Source organism: Myiozetetes cayanensis, unplaced genomic scaffold (assembly GCF_022539395.1).
Source record: "Myiozetetes cayanensis isolate MyiCay16 unplaced genomic scaffold, myiCay2020 scf16, whole genome shotgun sequence".
Classification (NCBI taxonomy): Eukaryota; Metazoa; Chordata; class Aves; order Passeriformes; family Tyrannidae; genus Myiozetetes; species Myiozetetes cayanensis.
In genome coordinates this window covers 674,873-699,281 of record NW_026087270.1, presented here as the reverse complement: position 1 = coordinate 699,281, position 24,409 = coordinate 674,873, and the positions used below count along the sequence as shown (strand labels likewise).

Below are 24,409 nucleotides of genomic sequence, written 5' to 3'. Positions count from 1 at the left end.
GGACAACTACGTGTCACTAAACCCTGAATCAGATGGAGAGAAAAGGGTATTTTGCAGAAGTCAAGAATTTGGTTTAATTATCACAGTTCACAGCTTGGGCAGGAACTCAAGGCATGAGGCTGGTGGTTCACACTCCAGCAAGAAACATAAGAAAACAACCCAGAGGTTTTTAAAATAAGCATGACACCTCAGGCAAAGTCTGTGGCAGAGAGAGGGAAGGTCCCAGAGCACCCACATCCCCACACCAGGCTGTGTGCACTCAGACAAAGGCTGTTTGAACAGCACCGGCCTCTCTCCCTGGCAGACACACGAGCTCTGAACTTCCTACCAGCAATCTGGCTACTGAGTCAGAGCACACTGTAAGCCAAGTGCCTGTGAGATGGGTGTGGGGGGGAGGCAAAACCTCTTCATGGTTTATTCTTCAGAAATGAAAGGTTTTCATTTCAGCCCCACTGGGTACACACAGCATCTTCAGAAGGGTTCCTTCACACTCCAGGTCCAAACACAGTTCTGCTGTCACCCCACTGTCCCTATGATACACAGAAGTGGGCTTGCCCCTGTCCCCCTTAGGAAATGTGGTGACTATTGCCTTCCCAACACAACTTTACACGAAACTGGACTCAGAGGAACAGTGTAAAATCAGACACTGCCTGGAGGAAATTAAGCAAGCCCCTTTCTGCACGTCATTAAAGCCCAAATATTAAGGAAATAACCTTATGAGCTTCAGACAGTTTGTTTCACTCTGCTAGTTCTTCAAATGACTTTAAATTCCACGAGCTCAAATAGAAAAGGATGGCAGTGGGTGCTGTAAAGGATCCTGAAAAGGCTGCTGTAACTAAACATTGCTCCTTAACAGGGAGCAGATGAGATGCCAGCCATACCACACTGCAGCATAAAATATAAACAGATTTTCCTAATATTTCTCCTTCACTTTGATTCAAGAAAAAGAGGGCTCCTATCTGCAGCCTATCAAGGAGTGCTCTGAACACTGCTGGGGTTTGTCTTTGGGTTCCTTATTATTTATTTGATTTTCTAAGACCTATTCTTCAGAATCATCCATGGATCAGATATTTTCAAGAAAACAAGGTTTTATATTATTTTTACATATTTTTAATACCTTTGCTCCAGTATTTCTCAGTCCCACTATTCCCTCAGGAATTAAAGCAACCGAACACAGAATCTTAACCTTTGTTGATCTGCCTTGTTTTCAAGAGATGCAGCTCTTTGTGAGGTCAAAGGAGACAACTCCAGGCATTTGCTGTACACCACAACCTGTCCTTTGTGCAGTCCTTAGCTCTGCTCACCTGTTATCTCCTCCCTGGACAGTTTACCATGCTGCATGGCAGCGTGGATACAACAAGAGAAAGCGAGGGTTTATGTGACAACACACCGTGTAGACAGGGCAACAAGGTTCAGCTGGGCTAAGATGAGCCCCAGGTGAGGAAGTTCAAGGCCTGATAAATCCAATTACAGCCACTAACACCTGCTGGTGCAAAGGCCCACCCAAGGAGGCCCATCGCTAGTATTACACCACCTTACATGTTGGTAACACCCCCTCTTGCCTGTGCAGGGGCTGTGGGGAGATTCTTCCCAAGAGCCATCACTGCTGGGACAACTCTAGCGGTGTTCCAGTGTCTCAGTGCCAGCTGTTGTCAGGAGCCTGAGCAGCCCCTGAAACAGAGGTTTCAAAAGTGCCCCAAAATAAGTGCTAATAGCTGCTGGCTCAAACTCTGCTGGCTCAGTGGCCATAACAGGTACCCCATAACAGACACACGGGGCTTCCTTCTCCTGCCTTCTCTGCTTCAGTTCGACTCCTTTGTTAAACATGCCGAGGAAAAGACACTTTCTTTTATAAATTAGACTGTTACCTCAGATTCAGCTTTTCTCTTCCCTTAAAGAAAAGCAAGTTTCTACAGCATGTCAACTAAATAGCCCATAGGTACAGTATAGTCAAGCTCTTCTGCTGTATTTCTTGGAAGACAGGGAGTTCTCATGGAGGGTCCAGCCACGTTTGTATCTGTCACCACCCTCAGCAGAAGGATGACCAGCCTCTTTTCACCCCAGTAGAATGCAGCACCACCTCCCCCTTATTAACCAACTGCAACTTCTTTCAAAAGCACTCCCTCTTTTTTTCTTTTCAGTTTCCTTTCAGGCTTTTCTTCTCACTCCTGCCATTGCTCAGCATGTGAGGCAATGCTCGAACATCAGGTCTTGTTCTAGTCCCCAGAGAGTCTCATTTTTTGAAAAGATGAGATTTCCCAGCATCCTCAAGCCACTTCACATTTTCCTGTCCTTTTTCTAACATAAGCCCTATCCCTTCATTCTTGTTTACCACTCTTATCACCTTTACTATTTTTTCCCTTTTTTTATTGATCCATTTTTCTTTTCACCCTCTTCCCTTCAACTCTTTGCTTCTCTTTTTTTCTCCCTGCCCCATTCTAGTGAAGCTTTTTGGCCAGATGTATTACCCACTGTGCTCAGGGGAAGCAGTGCATCTGAATTCAAGCTACACTGTACAACAAGAGCAACACTGTACATACACTTAGAGCCAGCCAAAATCTTGGTTTTCTCCCCACCCCGTGCTGAATTCCCAAAGCCAGACGCCTCCCATTATCAAAACAATTTTAAGTAGAGCTAAGGAGAGAATGAAATGAAAAATAAATTGGGCATTTAAAGCCTGATTCCTGAGCACTCAGCTGCTCTCACTTCAATAGCTGCACTGCACACCTTTCATCAGGCCCCGGCTCTGCAGAGGCGTCTCCACTCGCCGGCGTTCCCCGTTCTGCCAGGGATGATACAACGCCCTGCATTCCCAGATAAGCAAATATGTCACTCTTCCTTGCCTAAGATTAAAATGAATATGTTAATTTATTTTCTATTACAGGCTCCAGCACAAATCAGAGAAGGAGAGGGAGCGTGTTCTGCTCTTGGCTGTCTGCTCAGAACCGCGGGTCACCCCATGGACGGACTTGCCTTCCTGCACACACTTGGCCAGCCAGCCCCTCGCTGTCATGGTAAACCCTCAGATACCTCTGTGTAAAATGGGAGTCAGTAAATAACTACTGCTCTGAGATGACAAGATTTTGAGCTTTTTACACCTAAAGCAAGTGAATCCTAGCCTGCCTTCTAACCTCATCCTTGTAGGACAGGCCTTCCCTGGCTGGATGGGAGGCAGAGCACATCTGGGTAACGTGCATTCCCTTCATAACCAATGCAACATCATCTGAGAAATAAAAGTCCTATAACTGAAGGCAGTGAAAAATCAGAGTGATCCCAAGAAATTCTTTTTTCAGCCCTAAACAAAATGAGAAATAAAAATTGAGAAATTAGTTGTTCAGAGGGCGGAGAAGAACTAGCTAGAAGGAGATAGTATTACAAGTTTATACATTCTAAGTATTTTCTTTCCATTTTAAAGAGAATCGTTTCTAAACTGGCTGTCACCCGTGTGTGAATTATGACATCTGGCTCTGGAGGTTGTAGATACAGAGACTAAACACATGTATACCCCACCCATACATGCTGACACGGGGCTCTTTCTTGCACTGCTGGAGGGATGCAGAGGTAGCAACAAAGAACTGTGTCTCCCACTTTTAAATTAAGAGTCAGAAAAGGAAAGTCTTCTTGTTAATGAAAAACTTACAGAGTATTTACACAGATACAGACACACAGACAAGTGTACAGGCACTGTGGAAGGGAAGGAGGGAGAATGACACATGGGGAAAACCATGAAGATCTTCCTGTTCTCAGCAAAACACACTAGTCCTGTTCGAAGGAAAAAAACAATCCTTGTAAACAAGCATATCTCCCAAGTTGTTGTCTAACATGTATCTTTTGCTTTCTATTTAGCTGTACTCTTGACCTACTGAGTTACAGATTGAAAATAGGCAGTGTAGGGAACCGTAGGCAAAAGCAGAAATAGGTTTCTCCTGAAGACTCAATTGAATTAGCCTGAAAAGATTAATTAAAATTGAATTCTCTTTTGACACAAAATCTCCTGTTTGCTAGTTCTTGGTATGTCTATTGCCTAGTTCCCATTAGGAGATATTATACTCTGTAATGAAATAAACTTCAGGTACCCTGTGGGATCAAACAGAAAGTTTACTGTATTCTGAGAGCTGGAGGAACAGCAAGGTTCCAATGCAAGCTGGAATGCTTAATGAAAAAGGGTTGACATGTTACCACTGAGCTCCCACCCGTGATCTCTGCCCTTGCTTTTTAAGGTACAGAAGGGCAAATTAACTGAGTGTTGATTAGAAACAGCTTGATTTGCAAAGTGACAGGCTAGAGGCAGGTCTTTATTCAGTCTCTCCAAAAACCTGAAGAAATAGGAGGGGAAGGAGGGGATTTCCTTCAACCCTAAGAACAGCTTTGTAATTAGATTAGGAATTATTAAAACAGAAAGGCCACTGGCACCTCCAGCATAGGGCTGTGATTTTGCCATCAGCATTTGGGGAAGCCATCCAGGGGATCACCTGCATTGGGGATCAGTGTGAGTGAGTTAGACAGAGGAGTGAGAACATTTACACTGCAATTGGTGCTTCAGGTCTAACAGGATGTAAAATATTGCTTTGTGCTTTTCCATATCACACTCAGAGCCTAACAACATGCTTGACATACTAAGAAATCACCCAAAATGGACATGAGGGCAGAGCCTGGCCCTGGATGAAATAAGGGAGAATTTCAATGCAGTCTTGAATTAACAGAAGCACAAAGAGTCACCAACCACTTCCACTGTACAGGTAAAACCAGTCTGAGAGAGAGACAGAGCAAATTTGTGTCTTTTTTTCTGCATATTCTCATTTTATGGCACTTGCAAAAACAGTGAAATCCCCAGTGCCACAAGCCTTGGCCCCAGAAGCTGTCATGGACATCAAAAGGATAATGTTTGTGTGCTGGCTGTTTGTGGCACTGCAACAGGGCCCACAAAACAGGTAGTCGCCACATCCCAAAACTGTGCTTCCAGCTATACACAGCCAGCAGCCTCGTAATGGAAAGTTAAAACATAAACACAAGCTGCTATTTTAGTGCAATCACACAAATGTAGCAGCTTGTGTTCTCTCTTCCTTTATTTCCAGAATGGACAGAATGCCTGAATCAAGCTACAGATATTCCTTTTTCTTTTTTCTTCTCCCTAAGTGCCCAGTCAATTAAATCTTGCTCACATAAGGAATTCTTATTCTCCTTATTCCTACAATGTCAGTTGACAATGTTCGGACTAAAGGATGCCAAAATCTGTTTTTCCCTAGGTGGTAAAAATACAAACAGAAATCAAACCCAAGCAGACTAATAAAGGATTACAAGAGCTGACAATGCTTTGTGAATCTGAAAGGTTACATTGCTCGGTTCAAAATAAACCTGAAATCCTGGGTCCGCCCTGAGCTTTTGCCTCCCCTTTTCACAACATTCTTCCCTTTGTCATATGGATAGTTGTTCACAAAGGAGTTCACTGACATCACCTTGCTCATCTAGTCCAGATGGCCCAAAGTGATGAAAATCCAAAGGTATTCCAGGAAGTGACCTTGGAGATGCTTTAGTGATTCAAAATTCAGGGAAGGCTGAAAGCCTGACTCTGGAAGCATCACTGCTTTAGCTCTAAGGAAAACCAATGCACCTAGGCAACATCTGATTTTTAAAGGACAACAGCAGATTCCCCAGTTGACAAGACATCTGCTACACTATTCCACAGTCCCCTATTTACAAAGGAAATAAGAGCTGGTTTGCATCACATATGTCAATAGCCAGGATTTTTGCCTTCTTACCCTTCAGATTGTATTGTCTCTAATGAGACAAGATGACAATGACTGTTCAGAAATGAGAAGCAGAGGGAAGAACCAGGGGAAAATCTACAGGCCAAAGATAGTTTACTTTTTTTTTCCCCTCTAATTGATCTGTTAGCTTTCCTCTGAGAAGCTGGCCAGACTAAAAATCACAGGTCTGTGCTGCCCTCACCCTCTGTGTGTTAAGATATATAGAACCTCTGCCCAAACCACACCCAGCTTGGCAAAATAAATATTAAATCAACAGGGGTTTGCAACACAAAAGACACCCTCTTCTTTTGCTGAGTGCTATTTGAAATAAAGATGGATCATAATGTGAGTCATTTGTCTCTCCTCTCTGATGCATTCACACACGCCTACCACTGCAGGGGGATTGAGAGAAGTGACCTGAATCTCAAGCACCCTTGGGTTTGCAAACAAAACCCAGCCAATGAGGTCATGCAAATCCAGGCCTAAATCTATGGCTTCCCCTTTGCCCCTGGTTTTGCTCCTCTCAGTATTCCAGACAGTGGAAGTGCAGGAGAAACAGGGAGCGATATCATGTAATGAAATCGTGTATCATACAGCAGCTCCAGAACGTGGCATTCCCATTCCACTGGAGGGATATTCAAGCAAGCAGACTAGGTAAAATCCCAGTTGACCACAATACTTGTACTTATTTTAATTGTTTATTAAAAACAGCATGACAGATGCAAAACGACAGTAGAAGGAAGAAAAAGAAACATTGGCTTCGTTCACAGGCTCAGCCCCCTCTGCAAGAACCACACACAAAATCAATCCTTCACATTATATATTAAAAAAAAAAAAAAAAGAACTGTTAACAGTAAAATGAGAGGGAAGAGATGGAGGCAGCAAAAAAAAGAGATGGCAGGAAGGTCTGGTCAAAGGCAGGTTTGTTTTTGCAGCAGGTGGCTGGGATGGACAGCACAGAGGCAGGTTCCCTGGGACAAAGGAGCAGAAGGCAAGAGATGCTGAAGAGAGAGAAGGTCTGTGATAAGGGAGCAGGAGGCAGGCCTAACCTGAGCCTGGGAAGAGTGTTGTGGGTTACACTTTGTCGTTATTTTGCTTTGGTTGGTCCTCAGAACGGATGTTCAGGAGCAGGTTTACGTGCCTGCACAGTGCTCCCTCTCTGCTGAGTCATACCACCAACTCACAAAGCGCAGCAAATTGAGAAGAATCAGTGCAAGTGCCAGGAGATCTGCCCCTGTTCCCGGCAGCCTAAAAAGGAACTTGTTTATGTCACCTATGAAAGAGCTGTGACACATTCCTTCAGTGATGGAGTGATCCCACTAGGATCACTTTTGCTAGCCAACATTGAGCGTATTTTTCTCCAATTCATCTTTTCAGTATGATTTATTCCACACACCCACTTGGGAAAACAGGCTCAGTCACCCCAACAGCTGCACAGCACAGTCCATCACTACACTGATGGATCATGGTTCCATTTCTTGCCCAAACACAGTCAATAAGGAGCTGCACATGAGGTGCACACAAATTCTGTCCCTGAGTTTAACTGTCTCTGGAAATGACAAAGCAAATCCATCCAGGACAATGAAGCCACTCCTAAAGAGTCCCTAGTCCCCAAAGCCAGAACTGGATGGGATTTGAATACATCCAGTGGAGACCCAAATTTAGAACAGCACATTATATCACCTGCAACAAATTACATCTCAAAAAACAATATTTTTACCTTCAGGTTCGGTCCTTTGAAGGGCCATCAGTAATTTCTCCATCTCAACCACCATTCTCCCAGGATGGACAAAACAGGAGCAGTAAAATACTCCAAATCCCTGCACCCCCATATATTGTTCTGGGGAGTATTTCAACATACATCTTTGTACATCCTGTGGAAAAGAATCCCTTCCAGCGCCTCCCCAGTGTAACAAGGACAAAAGCTCCAGCTCCCAGTTACTCTGGGTAATCCATGGCGTTTCCAAAGAGAAGTTTGGAGTGCCATTTTTGGAGTCTGAGTCTGGTAGGTCTGGGTGTTCTCACTTAGACTAAATCAAATGCTTCTCAGGCTTCTCTTTCTAAACCATATTGTCCCTTCTGGGCCTTTTGGCTATATTTTATGAAATAACTGATGTTCTCTGTCTCCAGGGGACAGTTTGTTACTGCTGCTACCAAAGGACAAACCATATGATCTAATACATCTCTTCCAATTCTGTCTTTTGAGGTTTCTATAATTTTTTCAGAGATTTCTATTTTGTTCCCAAAGAATGGTTTTGTACCCTACCATTTGTCCCACTGATATTTCTTGGTCTGATAAAGACATTGCCTCTCCATAGAAACCTTGCCAGATACACCTGTGGAGAAGCATTGCTCCAGGGGCAGAGTGCATGGAATTATTTCCTATTTTTTTAATTTTGGTTAAGTCTCAAAAAATTAACTTTTATTCCACTTTCTTCTATCCCTAGCATTACCTACCTACCATTGCCTTCCATACCTCACACTCCCTTATGCTTTTCCCTCTTCCACAGCCCTACCTGCCACTGTCCCATGTCCCAGCCTGCCAAGCTCATCCTCACTGGCTGTTTGTGTGGAAGCAATTTTAAGAAAATGGTCTTTAGAGAAAAGCTGTGTCCCTCCAAGTCAGGCCTGGCCACCCCAAGGCAGCATCAGAGATACAATCAGATCCTGGGACTGGTCACAGAAGAAACTTAAGTCTAGCCCAAGCGTCTGCATAGGCAATAGCTTGACCCATGGTTTTATCAAGCACCTATTTTGGCTGGGCACCAAAATGAGAGGATCTTGCAGATGAGCTTGCTCCCCCTGTAGCTTGTGCATGGGGCTCAATTCCAGGTGCATTAGCATCCTGTTCTGAGCTGCTTTTTGAGGGAAGGACCCAAAGGAATGAGGAATTAGAGATCTGGGAGACAACCTGGCCCAGATTTGCTTTTGGAGTTTCCAACAAGGCTTTTAATTTGCTGCTTTGTTGCACTGTTCTGGATGTCCCACTTGGAGCTGCCCTTGGGTCTCTGCAGAATTGCAACAACACAGGGGGAAGGGGAAGAGGTAGAAGATAAAAACGAACACTTTGGTTTTTTCTGGCCTGAAAGTTTACTAGATTTCCAGAAATATATAGTATTACAGATAAATACACACACATACACACATATATATGTACATGTATATATATATATTTGTATGTGTGTGTATTTTATATATATATAATATATAATTTATGTATTATATATATTATATATAAATATATATTTTATATATATATATATGCATATGTGTGTGTATTTTTATATATATATATATATATATATACACTTTTTCCCATAAACCTCAACTGCTTTTGCTGCTCCTGTAGGAGGGTGGTTTTTGAAATATCCCTTCCAAAGCTGGGATGGATGTTTCCAGTGTTGGGGCTTATTAAGTTCCTGCAGCAGCTGCTTCCAAGGTTGCTTTGTAATATATTTCTTTGCAAGAGACTAAGAATGGCAGAGGGGCTTTGCAGATAAGGATTTGAATCACAACCTTTACATTGGAAGTGTAATAGGAACGTCAGGGAATTAAATAAAATTATATTTTTCCTAGATGTCTGCTTTAAAAGGAAATTCAGGATTTTATGGATGCCCCAGAGACAAACTATTACATTATATTCCTCACAGTTCTTTTTTGAGTTCTGTCTGTTTGAGTACCACAAATAGCACAGAATCATTCATAAAGAATGGGCAAGAGAGACTGTGTCCCATCAATATTTCAAGCTTGGTTATCAAATCAAGAGAAATTCATGAATTCTGCTCCAGCTCAACGTTTTCAGGTTTGATACTATTGTTTGACAGTTTAGGGGGTTTTCCCTCTGCATTCTCATTGTCTTTAATATTTTATATAATCTTCCAGTTGACGCTATTGTAATATTTATTAATTTTTTTTTTCCCCTTGGCTGCACTAACCAGTTTTTTCTCTTTCAGCAGGGTGAAATTCACACTCATTTGCTATTTGTGGGGTGATGACATAGTGTGAAGAAGCAGTAATGATGACTGACTGATAGAAGACACCATATGTTCTCTTCATTTTTCTCTGTGCTGTTTTCTGAGAGATGAATAAAGACTCAGTATAAGATGAACTTTCCTATAATATATAATTTTTAAAATTACTTTTTTCCCCCCAAATAATTTTCAGAATGGGGGAAATAATCATATTTTCTAAAGGATTCAGACAGTATTGCTATAAATATCAATCTCCAAATAACCAAGACAAATAATTTACAGTCTCTTCCACCAGAAATATTTAACATGTATCTAAGCACCAAAACCAACTTTACAATTAATTTCACTCACCTCCATCTGTTTTCCAGCTTTCCATAGAAAACATTCTGAAAATATAAGTTGCATTTGCTGATGACTAAGCAAAGGTAAAAAATTCCTTCCAATTTTAAAAGAAATTAGAATCTATATAGGACTCTTAAGTGACAGTCTGCAGTGTATAATAACCAGAAATCCTGATTATAAGCACAGTACTAGTACTGCTAGATCACAACAATACTGGATTATATCCTGGAATGTTTCTTTGCACCCTGAGTCTGTGCAACTAATAAAAAAAAGATTCCCTTCAATAAATATTGCATTTACTGTAATGTGTTTTAATATCAAAATAATTAGAAATCTCATTTCCTAGAAACAAGAAACAACTGAATAAAAATCTTTCATTGTTCTAGCATATGCATTTATGAAGTATATTCTTTTCTTACATAAATGTTTTGGGTTTTTTTTTTTCTGTTCTGTCCTTTTAGCTCCTTCTACCCTCTCAAAGCCGAGGTTTTGTGATTGTTGCTCTTCCTCCTAACTTTGTAATAGCCATTAACTAGCCCCAGACTACTGCAGAGCTGTACACATCTGCTTATATTATTAAGCAGTCAGGAGCAGAAACAAAGAAGTAAACAAAAGGGATTCACGTTGCCTTATGTTCCATTGGAGACAAAGAGGGAAAATAATAAAAATCAATCCTCTCAAAGACAAAAATAACCCCCCGAAACTGTTGGTTTGAGATACCTTATTTTTCAAATTCTCCAGTAATTTTTTGCAAGTAATGGAGCTGAAATTGGAGAAAACCATAATTGTGAGCCTTGCAGGCAGCGGGGCAGAGAACTCTGTCACTGACCTGGTGCCAGGACTCTTGTTTGGAGCTTTGTTTTCAAGGTCATTCATTTAAAGCGTTTTTTCATAACACAACCTGAATAATGAACACAGAGCCACGTTCTGCTCCTCCTGCTCACAGAGGCGTCCACCACGGCCATAGCAGGAGTGCCACACGAGCAGGAGTTGGCCCTTGGAGGACAGTGCTCTCCCCGGCCACCTGCCATGGCAACAGACATCGAGGAATGTTTTACATTTGTAGTATGCAACTCACTTTCCCCAGTTAGACTTATTCTTTTTGCTGTGACAGCTTATACTCCCTGTGCCACAGAGAGTAGGACAGAAGGTGCTCAGGTAAAGCAATGATTGCAGTTTTCACGTGTTATTCTTCCTTTGAACTCCAAGTGGCATGAATGCATCTTCCCTTGGAAAGCCTCATCACGTGCACCTTTTTTTCCCCTATGACAATAGAATTACATAAAGTCTGGCCTCAAAATGCTCAATCAAATATTCCATCCTATCAGCAAAGAACTGGCTTGCTTGAGGACTACGGAATTGGGTCCCTAATCAATACTTTAATAAATAACACCTACTTAGTCAGAACAATTGATTGATGGGGAGCAGACTAGGTATAATGTATTTCTGTTAATCTAGTCACAGGATAAATGTCATAGTTTATTTATAAGACACACCTGAAACTATTCTGAGGGCCATGGAGAGGCTCCATCTTGACACACATTTAACACTGTGCACGCACTGTGTCTGGCTGAGGCTGGATGGCAGGGACTCAACACAACACATCTGGCTCTGTTTGTTGGCAAACCCCGCTCCCGCTGCCTCGGGGCTGCCAAGCCTCAGCTCCGTGGCTCCCTGGCAGCAAGGGCAGCTCCTGGGACCCGCACTCCCGAAGCTGAGGAGTGGGTGCAGGGCACCCGCTCGATGCCCAGGCTCTGGGGGCGCTATTTAACCTACTTCTGGTGTTTCTTAATTTCAGCCAGTAGCCACTTCATTACAGTAGCAATAGCCAGGCATGCCACCGAGGCCACTCCTGGGGATCACAGCCATACTTTGGTTTTGCTCTTATTAGACACTTTATTCTGCTGCACAGACGTGCTCGAGAAACCTCCCAGTATTTTAGGGTGGGAAATATCCAGCAGAGAGTGCAAGAGGCTCCTTCTGTGCAGTTGGTCCACAGTCCATACCCAGGCTCAAGACAAGGCACCTTGGTGCCCACCACGCCCTGGCTACAATGAGCCTGCTCCGATTTGTTGTTTGAGGGCACCACCACTTCAATTCTCTTCCACTTAACTCTACTGTGTCTGCCCTTGGGGCGTGCGTTCACAATCGCCTCCTTTTGGGAGCAAGCGTGGACCACCGATCTTCCCAACTAGTCTCAAAACACATACATTTTCTATAACGATGTCAAATTGCAGCCCGCAGGAGACGCCCGGCAGGATGCTCGTATCCACACACCGAGGATACGGAAAAGCCTCCCTGCCCCGCTCCTCCCAGAGGACACCCGGCAGCGGGGGCGCAGAGGGTCTCCCAGCACGCTGCCCGGGACCTTTCCTCCCTCCCCGCAACTTCCCGCTCGGGGTTTGCGGTATCTCCGCGGGAGCCGCGCGGGCGGGGGCTCGGGATGCGGGAGCCGGGTGCGCGCAGGGCGGTCACCCCCGCGCCGGCAGACACCGCGCTCGGCCCTTCGCACGCCGCCCGAGCCGGGAGGGACGCGCCGAGCCCCAGAGGAGAGCGGTGCCCTGAGGGGCGGCGGCCCCGCCCGCGGCGGGGGAGGATGCGCGGGGGCGCGGCCGGGCCGGGGGCGCTCCCGGCGGAGGCCGCACCTGATCCGGGAGGTGCGCGGGGCGGGGGCCGAGCGGAGCGGGGAGCGGGAGGCGGGGAGGGGGCGGCGGCCTCCCGTCTCCGGGCGGGCTGTCCCGCTTCACTCTCTCCTCCCCGCCGAGCATCGCGGGCGCGGAGCCGCGGCTGCGGCGCGCAGGGCGGCGGCGGCGGCGGGAGCGGCGCGGAGGATGCGCTGAGGATGCGCTGAGCGGGCGCGGGAGGCGGCGCGGCCGCGGCAGGTCAGTGGTGAGACCCCCTTCCCCTCCCGGGCCGGGGATGCGCTTCACCCCCGCACCCCCGGCCGCTCCCCAACTTTTCCCCGCACCACTTCGGAAAGTGCCCAAACTTGCGATGGGGACCCTCGTCCCGTGTCCCCCGTTTCCCCGGCGGTGCAGACCCCTCACCTCAGGGCTGCCCTGGCGGAGCCGTAATTCGCAGTGCCGGTGATGGGGGTGGAGGGCGGGGGCCGCGCTCGGGGCCGTCGCCGTGCGGGTTGCCCCGGGGCTGCGGCGCGGCCCCTCCGCCCCATCCCCTCCGCCCCATCCCCTCCGCCCCATCCCGCTCCGCTCCCGCCGCAGCCGGGCGGGGCCGGCCCAGCCCCGCTCGGGCACCGGGACACAACTCCAGGTGAGGATGGAGCCGGCGGCTCCGCCGGGCTGTGACTGCTCGCGGGTCCCGGTCCGGCGTGGGTTTGTGTAGCGAAAATAACGGGATTCAAAGCAAACTAGTTGGTAAATGCCGGCGTCTCCCTAGATCGGAATCCCAGTGCTGCCGGAGTTCAGCCTATGACAGCCGGAGCGGTGTGAGGGGACAGGAGGGCACTTTTTCATTTCTGGAGTTCTGTGCAGAGGACAGGGGTTTGCACTTCTCGGCACGTCCCGATCCCCCCGCCCCTGCTCGGCGACACGGGCAGCCCGGACCTTGCGAAGCCACTTTACACCTCACCCAGCCCTCCAGAACGGGCAGGTCCAAACCACTGCAAACACACGGCAAAGGATAATTTGTCCAAGTGTGTTAGCCCCAGTGTGCTAGAGATGGGCAACCGGACAGCCCAGGCACCTCGCTGACATCTGGGATTCCCCAGTGTTGGCTGTGGAAGTGGCCAGAAATGATGTGATACTCGGTCATAGCTGTGTGGTTATTTTTTAAAGCTTTTTGAGGGGTTAGGAAAGCCTTTATTGTAATTGTATTGTAATGTTGCTTTCTGTCTGTAGCTGACTTGTGTTGCGTGCAGATTAACATGCTTAAAAAAACCTAAGGATGCTCTTTTATTTTATTTATTTTATGTTAGATGCTTACCCTGAAATGCTTGTATTTTATTGCAAGATTTAAAAGTTGCAGCTCTTCAGAGAATAGGCTGAATAGCAGTGAGAGAAGGTGAATGGTAAACCTGAACAGTCTCAGAAGTGAAAATTGGAAATGCTGCTGCTAAATCCGTTTTGTTTATTAATGATGCTCACCATTTGAGGGAAGTGATATCCCCAGTTTATCCCGGGAAGATTTCATTTTGTCAAATGCCTGGTGTCTCATCAATTCCTTTCATGTCCCTGGGATTTTCTCTCTTCCAGGCTCAGGCCACAGCAGCTCTCTGTGTTGGGGATAACAGTTAAGCTCTTCTTTTGAATTCATGAGCTTCCAAATTAAACTTTTGCTGACACCTGCTACCTAGCCTGGTTGAGCAGACTGACAGTGTCAGCCTGGCTACTGGAGATCTGCCACCAAACAAAGTAAATCACAAAAAAAAATAAGTGTAAAGTGCCTGGACTAGGTCACACAGTGATTTGGGGGAGCTCTGGGAAACTCTGGCGACTGAAATCCGATCAAAGTCTGCTTCTAATGGAGCAAACTTTCCAACAGCAATCAGAGGCAGGAATTAAGTCCATAGAGTAGATGGCAACGGAGATTAATAATCATCATCAATTAGCTGATGGAATCAAACAGAACAAAATGAGGGTAAACAAAAACCTGGCTCCCCCTCCCCCTCGAATCCAGTCCCACCTTTATTTATCCAGAGTCAAGGATCTCTCCTGAGCACTGGTTTCAAGTGCCAAAAAATTTAGCAGGTGTCATAACATAAGGTCAAGGCTTAATTATTTATATGGAGACATCAATCATCGTGTGGGATGATTTATTTATAAAGCACCAGAGCTGTCGCACAAGACAGTGAATTCTGATTTCCTCCTGCTCCTTCCTGAAGGGGACCAGGAAGGTCCACGCTGTGGCTGAATGACCTCTGGAGCCTGCAGAAGTTTCTGCCCAGCCCCACGTGGAGAAGGCTTTTCTACACCTTTTAAGTCGTGCAACCAAAATGTCACCAGGGAGATCTCATGCATATTTGCTACATCTCAGTAATGAACATTTACTGATTATCTGGAGAATTTAGCTTTTTAAACATTATTCAAATTTTTATGTTTATGTAAGCTAATAAGACTGAGGAGATTCAGTAACTACTCTTTGCCTTATGGTATTTGAAAAGTGCATCCATTGGGCTTAGCTCAGCATCTTCCAGAATCACTTTTAAAAGACTAAAATAGAATCTTTCTGCCTGAAAAAACCCACCCTCTCTGTACTCAGTATAATGTTCTTTGCTCACAATTAATGCCAAAAATCAATTTTCTCTCGTGCTTTTTATGTTTCTGCTGATCACAAACAGGATGGCACAGTAAAAGCTTTTATTGCCATCTGATTAGTCCACAGTGGTGGTGAGTAAATAGCTCGGGCTGGTATGGCTGCAGGATTGCTGTGCTGGAAGCAGCAAGTACAGAGGAGGGCATGGGGTGCTAAGCACCAGCCCTAATCCTGCTCTCAGGGTCATTCAGAGAGATTTTGTCCACTGTTTGGGCAGAAGCATGATCAGGCCCATAGGTTTTCTGATAGCTAGACAAAGTAACAAAAGCTCTTGGGATGTTCCTGAACCTCCCCTTCTGGGATTTTGATAAAAGGTTAATTATAGCCAGGGATTCTCAGAGATTTGCCCATTTATTTATCTGTTGAGAGAAATCATGCTACTGATCTTATTTACATGACCGTTTCTCAGACAGGGAGGTGATTAACTTTGAGTGAAACTGGTAAAAAAAGGTGGAATACAGAAACAGAGAGATGGACAGGAAAGTTATGGCGAAAATAAGTAGAGCTAGGAGGGAAGGTTTCCTTTGCTTTTCTGTCTTTATCTTGTAAAACTGTATAGCCCAAACCTATAAATTTTACCATTAAACAAAGAGGAGCATGAGAAGTATCCAGGGCATCTCGTGATCTTTCTGAACTTCATGGTAGGACTCCATTTTGGCAAGAACAAGTCAATAAGCTCTCCTGCACATCCATTATTCTGTTCCCACTGATCTCAAAAGAGGACCATTTATCACTGTATTTCAGTGACAGAAATACTAAAATAATATTTCACTGGGTTTGTAAGAGGGTGTAAAAAAAGGATGGGTGAGCTGGCAATGTCTTCAAGGAACAATTAAGACATTAAGACGGTGGGAAAATATTTTTAGACATTAACTAATCAGTGAAAAGATAGGAATTTAGGACTCAATTCAGTTATGAGATGTTCCTCGAGCACCCTCTGGATTTTGCCCAGAGCATGTGAAAAAATGAAAAATTCATAGTATTTCTTGTAGGCAAGACCAGTCATCTGCTTGTGTATTTTTATGATATACTGGGTATATTTATAGCATTTAGTAATGCCAGCAACGTTCAGTATAAAGAGTAACAGATGAATGTACATGAAACAAGGCACTGGCGAGGCAGGTGGGAAATGATTTCCAAAATATTGCAGCAACCAGGCTGGGAGAAAAGTAGTGAGATGGTAAACATAATATAATGACCTAAGCAGCTTTAACCAAAGCCAGGGTTAAAGCCTCAGCTTGAGTCAGGCTGAGCCCTGTGCACAGGTTCTAGAGAGGAGGAAAGCCAGGACTTGCTGTGCAAGCCCCAGCAAAGATGGCTCCACAGAGCTCCAGCCCCGGCACATCCAAAGGCAAAAGCGGCAATGAAATCGCAGTCGAGTGCAAAGAGGAGGAAGGAGGGGAATGAAATTGTATTGGCTCAACCGCAAGAAACAAATCACAGATTTCCCTAATCAGACAGATGATGCCTAACTGGGGCACAACGGAACCACAAAGGAAGGTGGCAGATTTCACAAATTAGTCATGGCAAAAATGGTGAATTTCACAGCTTGAAGTGAATTCATGTTATAGGATGAAACAGCACAAAGTGATTAAGAGCTCTAACTGATAGGAGCAATAAGCATGTGAGACTTAGTCATCACACAGCAGCTGACATTTCTCTCTGGCTTCGGCTGAGGCACAGGAGCAACACCTTCAGCCTCCAGTTTCTGATGCTGAGTAGGAGCTGGTGGGGACAACCACAAACAAACGGGGTCCCCCAGAGGCTTCCAGGAATTTTGTGTTTCTGTGAAGCACAACCATGGCAGCCCAGCGGGAGCTGGAGCAGCCACTCTGCAGGGACATGTTCTGCAGGCACAGTCTCTGCTCTCAGTGCCACCACTGTGATCTGGAGCTGTGGCTTCAGCAGGGGAGCACACACTGTGAGAGGAGCAAATCAGAGGACAACAGGGCCCCATCTTCACAGCATGGGAAAAGCAGAGAGGGAGGACGGCTGAGAAGGGTTGGAACACGGGGAGGACACTGTTGCAGCAGATCCTGCCATGCTGGAGATGACCTTGCAGGTCTGGCAGTGCCATTTTTGGAACCATTAGGTGTTGGCATGTGCCACCTCATGGTAACCACACCACAGCATGCATCCCTAATAGTAAACAACCATGACATGGTCCATTCATTCCCATTCTTTCAGGGGATCAAAACCAATGTCCCAAGTCTCTCTCACAGGTGGTGTTAAACGACTTTTGCTGGCAAAACTTTTCAGTAGCTGTTGCAGCACTTTGGAACCTTATCCTACCATTTGTAACCCTGCTTAGGTGAAGACAAAAATTCTGGAGAAAAGTGTCACCGTTCTACCTCAATTCTCTTGATTCAATGCACTCTCTTCTGTCATTGCTCTTGAAAATCCATAGAGCAAAATGGAAGCAAAGTGAGCTAATACCAACCAGGGCAAGGCCACCCTGGAGAATTCCTCCTCTGGCAGCATAAGCCTTCTTCAAACTCTTCCCCTTCGTGGCAGGCTGTGGCCAGGCTCCGGCAGCGTCCCGGGAGCCCCAGAGCAGAGCAGGCTGCCAGGAAGGTTAACAAAGCCCGGCGCTGGCAGGCGGAGCCGGGGCTGCAGTGGAGTCGTGAACCCTTCGGAGAGCAGAGCCTGGCAGCTCTCCCTGCTTGCTGAGGGTGTTCCAGCATCGCCGGGGCCGCTGAGCGCAGCTGTATTAACATCATGCAGGGAGAGGGGAGGCTGATGGAGTTGCCAGGACTGAAGCCGTAGAGGCATGTGATGGGGCAGTGCTAGTTCCTTCAAATCCCACCTGGAAGTTGTTAGCCATCCGCTGGAGGCGGCGGAGCACCTGCATCCCGGAGTACCAAACACGCCGTCCGAGAGAGTCCAGCTGCGCACCCCGCGGCCGCGGCTCGTCCCTCCCCACCCAGCTCGGGAGCAGTTTAGACTGTACGCTGAGGAAAGGCTCTGATAGGAATCGATCACTCCTGAGTGAGGATGGGAAAACAAAGTTTGAAAAGAATTTACATTTCTAAGGCGTTTCTGAAGGAATGCCCTTGGACTCGTGGTAAGGGACTAGAAAGGGCTTTTAAAAAGGCAGGGTGAGGGAGAGACCCTCTTCTAAATTGATTTCAGAACCTGGCAGATTTTAAGAAACCTTTCAGTAACATTTTGCAAATCAATGCTAATGTGATGTATCGGAGCTCAGCACTTTGCTGTCAAACCAATATTAACCAGGCATTTTTGGGGACTGTTTATGGCTCAAGGTCCATTAAACATGCAAACCTGGCAATTGTTTCACTTCCCTTAAAACACTTAATTTGAAATGTGTATCAGAGCATCCATAAATGGCCTTTCACTCTTCGTCGGAGAGAAGCCTCCCTCTCCTGGAAGTGCGAGTCGGTGCCCTGGGAGAGGCTGCCGGCTGTGCCGCGGCTCAGGACAGAAGGCAGGGTGAGGGGGGGACTGATGCTGCCTGCAGTGCTGCCAAGGAGCAGCACAGCCACCACAAAACCTCCTAGGGCATGATCTGCCAACCCCCATTCAACCAACCTCGGGAAAGCCAGGAAATGTTAAGTAAATGGCACTTCTTGGGAGAGCAGTAATTACTCACCTTGGGAAAGGTGGCGGGAGCAGTTACATAAACTTTCTGAGTGCTTTTTGAACTTGAGTGCCTGCCATCTGACATCCACTTGAAGGTAGGAGCTAAATAGAAGCTGCTTTATTTTTCAACAGTTGCTAATTTGAGCCAGAGCTGAAGGAGACCCCGGTCTTTAAATTTGGGTTCCTTTAATACCTGCACAGAAATAGTTTGAGAAAGGTTGGTTTCTCCTTCTCTTCAGTGTGGTCCTCAAATGCAAACCCAATCCCTTTCTGAGTTGGAAGAATCACAGCAGTAGTTAGCTGGTGACATGTATATTTAGATGACTGACTTTAGGCACCTACGTTGGAATATATTATTTAATATGCCTTCATTTTTATGTCCTGAGATGGGGAAACGACTCAGCTCAAAGAAGATCAATTAATTTTTCTGTTGCTTTTAAGTTCTTTAATGGAAGATGTTACATAAATAATTATTTAATATACTTTAACAGGATTTTTTTGCATGAGCTGCTTGATCTGCTTTAAGCATATAAATCAGAATGAGCTGAATTAGTAAAATAAATTCAGAAATCTAAAGGGTGCATCAGAACTTAGACTAAGGGATAAAAGGGATAAAAGCTAAGTTGCTCTTTCATTTGGGAAGAAAAGCACACAGATTGTCATCTTGTGAACCTTTGGACTTCTCATTTTTCAGGAATCACAAAATCCATTTGTGAAAAGATCTAGGAAATAAAGAAAGAAATTGTACCAGTAGCATCCTGGTCAGTAAAACATATCAGGCTCCAGGAACATGGAGGGGATGATGCCATGAATCTCTTCTTTGTGTTGCAGCTCAGAAGAGCAACTATTTTCTTCATTTTAGCAGATGCCAAAGGCTCAGAAAAGGGAGTACAGACAGAAGGCAGCCCCTTTCTTGTGGGAGAAATGTATATGCCTGGTTACAGAAGGGATAATCCTGTCCTAATCTGCAGTGATCCAGACCTGTTCATACGGGGGTCATCACAGCACTGGGGTGCAAGGCAGAGTTGGTGTAATGACCAGCTATTGTTTCCTGCTTCCATCTCCCAGTCCAAAACTTAGTCCATCCAGCACAGATTTACACATCCACCAGTTCTAGGGAGAGTTCCTTCCTACCATCTCTGTGATGTTTTACAAATAATTACATGGATTTTTCCAGCTTTCTCCAGAAGTATCACACTCACATCCAAAAACTTCCCTCTCTAACTACAGAAGCTAATTTATGACTTTTCTGTCTTTCCTTCTCACCAGCTATTCAGATCCCATTGTTTGTGTTTCCTTGTAGTACCTTTCCTGGTCACAAAGCCCTGTGACGATGTTTTAACAAATCGCTCATAATTACGAGCAGAATGGTTCACATCTACGTGCTCCTTACGGCTGTGTGAGCCATGCAAGGGAGCTGCTGTCCAATAAATTACTGACCTGTCTGCCTTTGCACAGTCCTCCCCAAACTCTCCAGCGTCTCTTCACTGCTTTCCATCACCTGCCTTAGTGCCAAGATGAAGGATGGCAGCTGTTTTGGCAATTAATGCCAGTATTCTTCCTTTGCAAACTAGGGGGAGGGGATTTGCTTTCAAGCTGCCCCTCTTCCCACTGAGACTGGCAATAATATTATCCCACATCTTTAAATACCCTTCTCAGAACTTATGGTGTGAGAGCAAGATGCAGAGGTTTTATGATACAGAAAAATGACACAGATAATTTCCTTTTTTTTTTTTTTTAATTTTTTCAACATGTAAAATCTAAATTGACTTTTGCATCCTTGAAATTATTAATTCATCCTTTCCTGGTAAAAACTGTAATTATTTAATGCTCTGGAATAGCACTGCCCATGTTTTGTGTATGCTGTCACTTCTGGAGGACTCTGTGTACCCCCACAGCATTAGATATTTTACATGCACCTAACACATAAAGCTCTTCTATTCTTTAGCTTGCACAGGAGGTCTGCAGTACTGATGGCAGTCTGTACACAGTATCTACAAATAATAAATCATGACACTTAGCTGCACCATGTTCTTCTAACTACATTGCTATTAACCTCTGTTGCAGCACTTCTACTTCAAAATACTGAAATCAGGTTGTTGTTCTATCTTCGGTTTACACTGGGAGAAACCTCAGCTCAGGTTAATGTCAGGAGTTTATCTGAGGTCTCTGTTATAATAGCAGCGTGTCGCTGGCACAGAAATTCATCTGGTTTTCATAAATATTTGATAGGGCTCTATCACCCTCATCATCATTGTGGGCTGGTTGCAAGAGGATCCCCCCGCGATTGCAACCCATTTCCGAGTTGTCATGGAAAGTCAGTTGGTGATATTTCAATCAGAGTGTTCTTATAACAAATTCCATTCAAATTCTGTCTGAAAGGGAGTTAAGGTTTCATCCTGCTGCTTAGAGAATGATATGCTAAATGCAGCTTCCCATGGGCTTGGCTGCAGTCCAGCGCTTTGTAATTTAGAGTTCTCCTTCCCAATTCTGGCTGTGACCTTGGGACCAAACGCTGAAGTTCCCCCCAGCTGCCTCCACTCTTTGCTAAAACACTGTCCCAGAGTCCTCCCCCCTTTCCCAGAGCCCTCACCCCCTTCCCAGGCAGCACGTGGCAGCAACCGGGCAGCTCCCGGGGAACGGAGGGCAGTGCCCTGGCACACGGGCAGGTGGGAGCAGCAGCCCAGGGAGTGCTCGTTTTCTCTCTTTTGCTGGTAGGAGCATTGTTCTTAAATGACAGAAATTATTAGCTGGCTTCAAAGCATGAAATTCATTCACAGAAAAGGTTTAAATTGTATTGGCCAAAGGCGCTTTCTGTAGAGACAGCCACAAAACAGCTCTAATTGGAGAGCTCCAAACTGCTGTTGTGCCCTGTGTGTTTATATGGGAAAAGTAACTTCAAAGTTTATGTCAACATGTGATTAAATAAAAAAGTTTTAACATTATTACTGATCTTATTGATAGCGTACTGGGGGTGCCTAAGATGCTTTACTGAGAAATGTGTGTGTCCATGGCCAGAGGAGCTGACAACCCAGACTGTAACACAGGCCACTTTTAACAGAAAAATTGTGTAATTGAGAGAAATTATTGCCCCTTGAAGAATACATTCATTATAGATTGTAACAGAGATAGGTCTTCAGAATGACTGCAGTTCCCTTCAGTTAAAGAGCTGTTCAGACATACCAGGCTTTGAGCTCATGTACGTAATTGCAATTGTTTTAACAAAGTTAGTAAAGAAAAGTGACTTAGAGGAAGGTGCAGCTCTTTTGTTCCTTTTCTTTTTTTTCCCAGATTTTTAAAGAACATATCTTCTGGAAATACATGTTTGTATTTACCTGTCTGGATTCCTTAGGATGGGGAATAATTTAAAAATAAAAATGGGTGCCTTTCAAAATAATGATTTTTTTTTCTATTTTTAAGTTTTTAAAATCATGACTTCAAAAGTCCTTTTGATTTGTTATTTCACCAGTAATTGCCATGGATTTTCAGCAAAACAAGTGATACACATTTAGCTTTAAAACCAAAGAAAAAAACCTTTTTGTTGTTTTTGATCTTCCAAGTATTACGTCTGACATTTTTAGTGATTGGCATTTACCACAAATGAAGGTGCTCTGTAACCCAGTTGTATCCCTGACCTTACATAGATCTCTTTTGAAATGCTGCTTCTATTACTGTTGTGAAGACATCAGAGAATCATTAAGTAGTTCTTTGTAAACAATAAACCAACAAACCCTTCTGCTGGATGCTCATCACCGAGACACCACTGGCAAAACATTCATCAGCTCTCTGGATCCATCTAAAAATGGTGACCTTCAACTGGAGAGCTTCAGCATACATTCATTTAGGCTTTGTTGCTTCACCTGTAGCACAGCTACAATTCAGCAACTAAAGCTGTGGGCAGTGCTTTGTGGAAAGGCCCTTGGACAGCAGTGGTGCTGTGTGTGCAGATCCCCTGAAGGGAAAGGGCAACAGGCAGTATTTACGGCAGGTTTCTCTACAAGAGGCTTCTGTGCTTTACACCGAGTATTTATTCTGGCAGTCGCTGTGTAATTGTGCTGTAAACCACCCTGGGTGCTGGTTGCTGTGTCCCCAGGAGCTTGACTAGATGCCAGCCAGCAGTGAGCTCTGTGATAATGGTGTATCATTTCACTGAGGGAGCCTCGTGCCCGTGGGTAGCAACAGCCTTCCTGCTTCCTCCCACGCTCCTCTGAGCTACCAAATCCCATCTCCAGGGTGTCTTCTGGACTATGAACTCGCTGTTGTTTATTATTAGCACACCTTATGAAGCATGAGGTATGTGTTAGAAACACCTTTCTCTCACACGTCAGAGAATTAACATCAGCCTGTCTCCAACCTGGCTGACCTCATTCCCATGCATTTCTAGGGCAAAGAAGGAGTGGGGAGAGCTTATGCAGAGAGGACCCACCACCAGAGCTCATTATTTCTCCAGGGAAAGCTTTCTCTTTGCAGAGTCCTGCTCAGCACTGGGAATCTCCTCATTCTTTCAATGAAGACCAACCAGCATTGGCTTTTGTGGTGCCCTGAGCAGAGGCAGCAGTTTCTTCCAACCTTTCAGTGTTGCAGAGTTTTTTGTAGGATTATTGGCATTATTCATGCAAACCTCCAGCTCCTCATCCTTAAGTGACTTTGAGACTTCCTTCTATAATCCATCTTGTCAGCAGCCTTCTTGGCTGGCCTTGCCTTAGTAACAACTGCTCCTTCTTCCTGCAGTTCTCCTGACACCCCTGTCAGAGGGACAGAAAGCTGAACTCAGTAAGAGGGGACTACATGGAATTCATCCACATTTGGATGGGGAGGGTGCATGATGGATAAAGGAAACCTGTAAGGTAGTGACAGAAGCAGCAACTGGGCCGGTTCAAAGCAGCAGCTCTGCCTTGTAGCTCTGTGTAGCACTGTGTGACATCACCTGCAGCACAACCTGGGAGACCAAGGAGGTCTCTTTCCATCTGAGCTGGGTGTTGTGTGTCTGGTTGAAGCCTCCCTCCTTTTTCCAGCAATGTGCCATCTCACTGGCTGCGTGAGCCTGGCAGTTGTGCCGCACTGGGCACCTTCCCTGTTTGGCCCTTCTGCTGCCCTGTCACTTTCTTTCCTCGGGACTTCTTTTTCCTGCTAATAACTCACCTAAACTTTTTCTTTCTTAGCTTCAGGCCATTGCTCCCTGGCCTACAATTTTCTGAGAGTGTGAATAATTTCCTCCCTTCATTTCTGCTGTTACCTTGAAGGTGTTTTAGACTGTGGTCATGTTCACCCCGTGCCGTCTCTTTCACTGAATTTGTCTTTCTCAGACTCTCCACATATCACGTTCTCTAATCCACGTATCCTTTGCCCTCCTTTGTTTTCATCTTCTTTTGAAGGTTGGTTGCTAGAAATAAACAGTATCATGGTTTTAGATGGCCATTATTTATATTGATTTACATGCACTTCCCCCAGTTAGCTGCATTTTCTTACCCGGAGGGG

The 24,409-nt window shown here is 45.2% G+C and overlaps 1 protein-coding gene and 1 long non-coding RNA gene across 3 annotated transcripts in view; one reads left to right on the top strand and one right to left on the bottom strand.

Annotated features, from left to right (window-relative positions):
* Positions 1-12,871: 12,871 nt before the first annotated feature.
* CHST8 (carbohydrate sulfotransferase 8) overlaps positions 12,872-24,409 on the top strand; it is a 169,539-nt gene continuing 158,001 nt past the window's right edge. Inside the window, exon 1 of the mRNA XM_050311273.1 lies at positions 12,872-12,942. The gene's annotated coding sequence lies outside the window, so the exon portion shown is untranslated. The remainder of the gene's footprint in view (positions 12,943-24,409) is intronic.
* LOC126637798 (uncharacterized) overlaps positions 23,342-24,409 on the bottom strand; it is a 185,103-nt gene continuing 184,035 nt past the window's right edge. For both annotated transcript variants that reach the window (XR_007628439.1, XR_007628440.1), the window contains exons 3-4: positions 24,168-24,314; positions 23,342-23,676 (exon numbers count right to left, since the gene is read on the bottom strand). This is a non-coding gene — a long non-coding RNA (uncharacterized LOC126637798). The remainder of the gene's footprint in view (positions 23,677-24,167; positions 24,315-24,409) is intronic.